The sequence below is a fragment of the Haliaeetus leucocephalus genome, unplaced genomic scaffold (assembly GCF_000737465.1).
Source record: "Haliaeetus leucocephalus isolate CR32 unplaced genomic scaffold, Haliaeetus_leucocephalus-4.0 Scaffold229, whole genome shotgun sequence".
Lineage (NCBI taxonomy): Eukaryota > Metazoa > Chordata > Aves > Accipitriformes > Accipitridae > Haliaeetus > Haliaeetus leucocephalus.
Genome location: NW_010972665.1, coordinates 447,110 through 456,223, shown reverse-complemented (window position 1 = coordinate 456,223; position 9,114 = coordinate 447,110).

Below are 9,114 nucleotides of genomic sequence, written 5' to 3'. Positions count from 1 at the left end.
ATGTTAGAGAAAGGGGCATGAAAATAAGGGGCTTTGGATTGATTTGCTTCTTAATGATGATTTGACTTCCATATATGAGTCTGAAAAGTGCATATGTGGAAGCTGCCTCATTAGCTAGGCACTACAACTAACCATTGCTGGTGTATTAAGGAGGTGCCAAATGCACGTCTGTAGTTAAAACTGTGTTCTGATGGAGGCTGACATGGAGGAAAAATGCTTCTTTCTTCTGTACACAGAGGTACTATATCTGTGTGAAATTTCACACTGTTAGTCTTATACCCTTTGGGTTTTCTGTGTAGGTTTTGTTTGTCTTCCTTTCACAAGTGTTCAACAGGGTGTGTTTGAAATTGGTCTCAGGCTGAAAGTCATTATGTTTGTAATATTTCATTGTCGGTGTGTCTCTCTAAAACAGAATGATTCGTCTCCTTTTGAACAGGCACAGGAGCAAAGCCAGTGTAATTCTGATGCAAATGATATGTTTTGAAAGGAGACAATTTAGAAATGAAGCGATTTTTGTTATGTTTCATAACAGAAAGCTTATCCTTCAGCAAAGACTAGTGTGTAGTTCTCAGTGAAACCACAGCCGTGTGTTGCATTGCGTCAAGACAGTCCCTTACAGTTTTTCTCCCCAGGGGCGGAAGCCACAGGCGGTTTCAGTTTCAGCTGGTCAGCATTTACTTACAAACTCTGGCAGCAGAAAGTTAGGCTGCTTGTAGTAAAGATGGATGTTGCCTCTGTCCTGAAACCTGGTGTTCCTATCAGAGTAGTAAAGGGGACTGTGGAGAGCAGCAGAAAACAGTAAGGATAGAGAAGGCCCTCTGAATGTGTGGGGGAAAGGGGTGTGTGCAGAAGCCAATAGTGCCTGAGCAGGGAATGTGGGGTGCAGGATGGTCTTCCCAGTGTGTATGACAAGGAACATGGGAAGGTTTATATCTGAGAGGGTAGAGGGCAGAAAAGGAGGAAGGGGGATTACAGAGAATCTATGTTTTCCCCAAGAAGGGCAATGCTGAGGGACAACATGCCTGGGGCAGGAGAACTGGCAAGGCACTGAAAGGGTCTTGAGGGAAAGGGCAGAAGAGGTGGCAGGAGGCAGAGGTTGCAAAAAGCAGCCAGGGTTGACAAGGGGGTTCTTGTGCTACAGGGATAAGGAAGAGTGGAAAAAGGTCTTCTCCAAGCAGCTGCTATGGAATGAACTTGCAGGTAGTGTTTTGAACCTGAAATGATCAAACATGCTTTGGATGGGCAGCTTCCACCAAAATGTCGCACAGCAGGAGGCAGGAAAAAAACCCAAGTCTTTGACAAGCTTTGGTATCAGACCAGCTCTGTCAGCCTTGCCAGGAGTTACATGGCCATTTCCAGGTCTTGTGACATTTGAGCTGCTTCCAAAAGCACTAGAGCACACGGTCCCTGCAATGCAGTGAGATGCTCACTTTTCACTAAAAGAAGTGAATTTCTGACTCTTGCAGTGGAAGAGGCACAATTAATATAGCTATAGACGTCTTGAGAACACTAAAATTAAAAGTCAAATAAAAGTTCTTTTGTTCTTATTTTATATACATGTATATAGACATATATGCAAAGTGATATCTAGTGTTATATACAAATTACGTAATTTCCACTCAGCCTTGTGATTTTTGTGTGTACTTGATTCATGATTTTCAAGTGCGAGGGGCTGGCAATACAGGCTCCTACAAACTTCCTTTGCTTCACTGCAGACAGCTCTTGAATCATGTAAGTTAACTGTCCTGAGGATATCCCCCAGCTTTTTTTTCTAAAGCAGACAAGAATTTATGTACAGACTGTTTACTGTGCATATCTTCATTAACCACTACTTGTTTACTGATCTGATCCTTCCCTTAATATTTTAAAGTATTTTCCTTTGGATACAAGCATCATTGTGTAGATTTACTAGATGATAGTTTTCAGGATCAATTTTTTCCTTTAAAGTATTGGTGCCATGTTTATTGTTCTTCCTTTTTTGCCATTCCCCAGGTCCTTACAGTTTTTCAGTACTGATTGTGTGTCCAGTAAATTCATCCGGTACCTTGATTAATACCTTCAGATGTGTATTATCTTTCCTTGCCTACACCTCATTAAAGAACTTATTTATTTTTAAAAAAGGTTGTCATCATCTCAGAACGGTCAAACTTTTCTTTATTTTTCTTGTCAGAGTAATTATAAAGAGGATTTCTTTACTTAGTCTTGCATAATCTCTTACAATATCATTTTCCTCATTAGGAGACAGACTGCGGTGCTCTTCTTAATTTTATCACACAACATTTTCACATGGAGAACTCCCACTGATTATGCAGGATTATTAAAGGAACATAATACTAGTTGGAATGGTAGAAATAGCTCCTTCATGCAAGTATTTCCTTTTGCAAGATATATAAGTTCTTGGAAGTTGCAAAAGTTTTGCTATAGTTCTACTATCAGTTATGGAGACTTACAAGAATGTCAGGGTGCAGTTCTCTGGGCTGTATTAAGTGCGATACAAATGAGATGATCATGCTAGCTTCTAAGTCTTTCTTCTAAGATTATTTTACCAGGATGAATTTTGAAAATCCATTTTGCTTTCTTCTGGTGCATCTGTCTGTTGATTCTCAGCCTGTCTTTCACCTCTGACAGCAAATGTACCTTAGTAATTTCCTTTGATTCCAGTCAGTTTAACATCCAGGATCTCATCTATTAATCCACTGTTTGATTCTTACCACCTAAACTTCAGTAGAGAAAGATAATTCTGATGCATAAAAGATTTCAGAGTTTTGGAATCCAATTTTGTTCTGATTTCGAGTGCAAGCCTATCCCTGCACAACATCCCAGGCCTGTCTGTTTCGCAGGTGGCTGACCCTGGAAACCCGAGGCCTCCGACCAAGATAGTTGTCAGGCAGTGTTGCTGCAGTGTTGTGAAAATTGAATTGCTTTTTCCAGACTGTTTGGATTTCAACAAATTGACTTTCATTTATGGAAGATGCCCTGTTCGAGGATTTTCAGCATATTCTGTTAATACTGCAAGGGAAAAAATATAAACTGAAACAAAAGGAAATGTTTTAACTCTGATGAGCAAAAGCTTCCTGAAAGCATTTGACTGCATGACTGCACTTCTGCAGACTTTCCTTAAGATACACATGCACCAGCAAATATGTGGCCCACTGGCTTCCATAAGCTGTTGTGAAAATATTTTTAAATGACTAAAAATTGTAGAAGCAAAATTGATTTAGCCCAGCCTGACTCCTCGCTACGTCTTTACTCCGCCTCTACGACCTTAAACTGCATCTGACTTCCTGAAGAATTAATGCTTGACTGAGGAAAAATTGAGTGAATACCTCAGTATTTGGTATGTTTATAGCATACCTTAATATAATGCCTAGCTCTTTGTTAGGCGGACGATGAATAGCTTGGAGAATGGGTTATTAATGACGTTGCATTTGGTTTTGCCCCTAGTTGACCAAGACAGATAGAGATTAGGAAAGAGCAAGCTATAATAAAATATCAGGCTAACAGAATGACTTTCGTGAAACTAAAACCAGGGTAGCAGAGAAGTGGATGTAAGACCTGAGAGCTGTCAGCCACCCTCCCTTTACTGAGATCTCACACACAGTCCCCACAGTGCTCTGACAGAGCATCAGGGCTGATTCTGGAAGACTTAAAATCCTCCTAGAGGCATGCTGAGCAGGTGCTGCTCATCCCCAGTTGGGGCTATGAGGAAACAGGTGTAGAGGGGAAGGGGACTCTGGGTTACCCCACATCTTTCTGATGTTCTGGCTACCCAACAGCATTTTGATTTTCTGAACTAGCCAGGAAGACCTGATGTGTTATGGATCACTGGGAGTCAATTGAGTGAGATCGATACAAGAGGGAGTCCTGCTGACAATGAATAGGAGTGTGGTGGTGGCTGGTGGGGGCTCAGGGGCTGGATTGCACTGTAGGTAGTTGCAAGCACATGTGGTGCCTTCCATCGCATGGCGTGGTGGTGGTTGGCAATCATAGTGTTATTTACATGGTGCCCAAAGCCTGCTGGGTGCAACAAACGTAACATCCTGGAGACCTCAAGCAGAATCCACTGGAGAGAGAAGCGCTGAGGGGGAGAGAGAGAGAAAAGGAGAGGGAAGGAGAAACAAGCCAGAAGCCACAAAAATGACATACAAAAAAAAAAATTGTTTTTATTTCTCATGTGCACAAAAAGAGAAAGGAAAAGAATCAAACAGAACTGAAGTGATGAGGAGAAGCCAAGAGTGGCTGCAGCAGCCTAGAATGGATATGACCCTGCACCTGGCACTGGCCCCCTACCCTCCACGGTCTCACATCTAGCTTAGCCTGGAGAGCATCAGCAGAGCTGCTTATGGTTGGATTTGTCATCAGTTCTGTAATTGTCATTGTTTGGTCCCTCCTCCCTGCTTTGCAAGTTTGCCACCGTCCTGGGCCCAGACAAGGAGCACACTGTGGTGTTTGTGGGGTCCCTCAGAAGCCCTCATTCTGTCAGCACCAAAGGGGGCAGCTATCATTCTTATTTCTTTTCCCAGAGGGGTGCTTTTCCTTAGGGACAAAAGGGTGGGGTTTTTCCAACAGTTCAGCAAACCAAACATCCCTTTAGGAAAAACTTTATGTGCATATATAATTATATACTCGAGAGGACAAAGAGGTGCAGGGTTTTTGTTTTCCTTTTCTTGTTTAACATCCTCACCTTCATGTTGTGATTAATTCTGAAGTCTTACTCTGAATTTGAATTGTTGCTACCAATGGGCCAGAAAGCATGCAGGCTTCTCCCTTTTTCCACAGCAGGGCTCATTGCCACCACCCCTCCCCAACAGATTTACAGGTCACAAGGGTGTCAGCTTTAAAGCATCTGCCCCGTGCAACCCTCCCCCCATCTTGCCCCACATCCTATGGGCCAAAAGGATGTGGGAGCTTCAGAGAACAGGACTCAAAAGTGCTGCCCAGTTTTAAATGCCATGGTCCCTGTTGCTTCCAGTGAAGCATGGCATTTAAGAACTCACGAGAGTCTTCCCCCGCAAAAAAAATGGTGACAGAAGGAGATCTGGTCACACAACATTTCTGCTTGGTCCATTAGATAAAGCAAACATAGCAGCAGAGCTAAGAATGATAGGAGAAGAAAGAAGCGAAGGGAGAGCTAAGAAAGAAAAATAAAGAAACGAAGAATGATTTGTGAGAAGGAAAAGAGAGAAATGTAATTGAAACATTAATTATTATTCAGAATAATACTTAATGCTTTGATAGAATTTTCTTTCCAGGATCTCAAAGCACTGAGCCAGTGCCAATTAATTCAGCTGCACAATCCCCCTGTGAACTGGGAACTATTGTTATCCCCATTTTACAGAAGATTGGAATGGAGGCATAGGGGGGAAATTGGACTTGACAAAGGTTCTCTAGGGCCACGAAGACAACTGGGGAGTTTGAGGTCCCAGATACCTGTTCTCATATCAGTAACGCTCTTCCCTCTCTGGATAGAAAAGTGCATTGGGAATGAAGAATAATAAGAGAGGGATAGAAATGGAATGGAAAGAGGGTGTGAGAAAAAAATGGGAGAAAGGGAAGAGGCAGCAGAATGGAGGAGAGAGATGTGAGTCATAGACTTCACCAGATTTTGCATAGTGATTTCTTCCTCCAATTCTTTTTCATTTTTTCCTGTAAAACTTTTTTAAACAAAAATGAAAAAAAAAAAATCCACCTATAACAAAGCAACTGTTGGCCTGTTGGGAAAGGGGTCCTTCCAAGGTTTGGCTGTTCCCTCAGGTTCTGGATTTGTGCTGTGCTTTATTGAACACATCGTTTTGTTTTCAGTGAGCACAACGAGACTTGCACAGTACAGACAGCGTGTTCCTTATCTACAGGATGAGACGAGGCTGTTTTAATAACTACCATGATAAAGATGAAGATGAACTTATATACAAGAGGAATTGCCTTCACATTACACACATTATCTTCCTACAAAGCAGCAATTATTTTTGCAAATAACATAATATTAAATAATTGGTAGAATTTTTGCGTTTCCTGCATAGTCCAGTCTAATGGAATCTATATGAATATTGATGGTTTTCTTCTGCATAATATCACCACATAAATCCCCATGTCAGCTACTAGACTTTAGCTATAATACTGCTTTACAATGCATCCACCGACTGTAAATCAAAACAACCAACACAAGAAACTCTTTGGCAAATGTAATTCAGTACATTCGCATGGGGGTCTACAGATGGTGGTGGAAGAGGATTAGACTGCCCAGTCCTTTGCATAATTCTGCTTTCCTTTTAATTTCCCTGGTCCAACTACATGCCATACTTACGAACTTTCCAGACCAATCCAAAACGTGGTGGAAATCTTCTTTTATCAGTGGAGTTACACCAGCAGTGGATTTGGCCCTCCAAGGGTCAAATCAAGCCAGCCATGAGTGAGCCAACCAAATCCTGCTTTCATACCCTAGCTCGTGTCTCAAGTTTAGTGAAACACCATTATAAAAATAAGCATTTCTGAGCTGCTAGCTTCTCTCGAGGTGGCCCCTGGACTGCAAGTTGCCAAGTGTGAGGCATGACAGTCTCCTTTTCTATAGCCTCCTCAGGAGGTTCTCCTTGCTGGTCCTGGGATTTACTGCCTCTGCCCCAACCACCTGCTGAGTGAAATTAGGCAGTGAGCAAGCAGAGCACAGGCTGTACTGAGAGACTAGAAGGGAGACTTAGTACTAACAGGGTCCAGCATCTATCTGGTGTCTGTGGTGGAAAACAGAAGGAGTGGTAAAAGTAAATTTTTAGAAATTACTCAGAATTTTCTTCTCATATAGAATACGATGAGATAACGGGCCAAATTCTGGTCTCGGTAACAGCGTAACAACTCTGCTATTTGCAGCAGGTTACTCAGAGGTAAGACGTGCAGAATGACACTTTTAATAGATCAGGAGTAACCTCTTTGATTTTATTCTGTACAGAAATAGATTTTAGCTCTATATCTTCTATGTAAACATCCCCCCCAAATACCCTTATCATTTGGGCACCCCATTAAAGAAGACACAGACCTATAATCAGCTAGAGCCATGCAAGGGCTAAAAGTGTTAGGTGAAAGGGGCCTTTGGGATCAACACAGCTGTTTACTGATGATGGATTTCATACATACAAGTTAAACTTGGAGACAGAATACCGAGTCCACAACCACATCTCCTCTGAGGCTTGGAACTTTGGATTTTATACATAATGTTGGCTGTACAGATTGCTCCGCTGTTCACTTTTATACCCTTTGGGGGTTTGATTCTCAATCCTGTCTTTGTCCATGGACAGTAGCCCACGAGTTTTATCTGAAACCTCTCTAAAAAAACAAGGATCTACTTTGGCAGACTTGATGCCCTGGGGACAGGCTATAGCTGCCTTCATGTTTTCTTTGAGTATTTTTTAGGAAGTGTCAGTGCAAGGAACAGTTTATGAGTTTGCTGACAATACAGGAGTAATAAGCATTTCTATTGACAGTTAGCCTTTTGCAGAACAGTGTTTGCCAGTCACTTGGGAACCAAAAAGAGCAGAGAATCCCTAGAGAATCATCAGGTGAGCATTTGGGATAAGGGGTAAATATTAGGGCGCACAATACAGGGTTGGAGATGAAAAGATGGGGCTCTATGTTGGGACTGGCTGGTAGGATGCAAGCATATGGATTTGAATAGAAGCCTATAAATTAGTAGGTGTATGAACAGATGGACTGGGAATCAAAGGGGGCCCATATAGCAAGGCTATAGTGGTTAGGAAATTAGGTGTTGGGCACAGATAATGAGGCTGTTGTCACCGGCAGAGGAGAATGGGTGTTGGGCATATCTAAAATTGCAAAAGTTGGGATGTGGGTGAACTGAAGTCGTGACGGGTACAGGGATTAAGGTAAAAGTTGTGGAGGCTACGGGCTAGGGAACCAAGCAATAATCCCAGCCAATCCTGAATTTGTCCATCTCAGTCTCAGCTGTCCAGAGGGCAATCAGATGGGCCCACATGAAGCCCCACACTTTCCACCACACAGCGCAGTTAGAGCGCAGCTGGGCTTGTTTTCTTTGTTTGCCAACCAGTGACATGGAAAACGTTTGTTGACTCAGAGTGCTTTTTTGTCGACTGATGTGTTTGGTAACTTTGTCAGATGTGACTTGTCCACACTGCTCCCCAGAGACAGGATTTGGGAAAGGGGGAGGAGAAGGAGACGACAGGGGTGGAGCTGGCATCCAATCCTCTCCAATACCACCATCCCATTGTAGTGCAAAACAGAAAGGAAACAAAACCCTAGAGTGAAAGAGGAGCATCAAACGTCAGAGAAACTTGTCTGCCATTCAGGTGGTGGGGAGGGATGGGACTTGGAGTTTTATTTTTGTAAGGTTTTTTAATTATTATTTTGGTTTTTTTGTTGTTTTTGTTTGCTTGGGTTTTTTAGAAAATTGGGGATTTGTTCTTTTTTTTTTTCTTTTTTACAGACCTTCATGACAAAGCATAAAAACACAGTTATATTTATATATCTATTTATATATTTCTTCATTTCGTCGGTTGGTTTGTAAATGTTGCTCCATCCTCCTGTCTGAGCTGATTGTGTGTCACAGAAATTGTGGGTGTATGTGTGAGGTTCCTCCCAACTCTGGCCTGCAAAGTCACCACACGTGAGGTGCAGCCAACTATGGGGGAAGCCATGCTGGAGAGTGGGGATGAGGAGGTGCACAGAGAATCCCTCGTGGGGTGCGGGTAGTTACTTGGTCCTATTCTTCATTGCCAGGTCTCTGTACTGCCTTCTCTGCTCTAGCCAGACTGTTCCCTCTGGCCTGGGAAACAGGGTGAGCATCACAGGTTACACATTGTTGAAGAGTCCACCACAGAAGAGCATATCTTTGGGGAACAGTGTTTCGTGAGCAGCGTTCTCCCCTGCTTCCCCTGGCCCTTACCGCTCCCAGAAGAAGGGGGTCCTGTAAGGCAATGGCTGCCAGCTGCATTGCTTCCCAGTCCCCCTGAAGTCCTGGAAGCCAAGGGGACTTCACGTGGCTGAGCTCTGCCCAGGTGCGGTGGAGGGCTCCCGCAGGAGAAGCCACTTGGCCGCAGGCTCTTCCTGGCATGGGGGGAGCGGTCGGGGCGGAAGGCAGGGGGAGGGCGG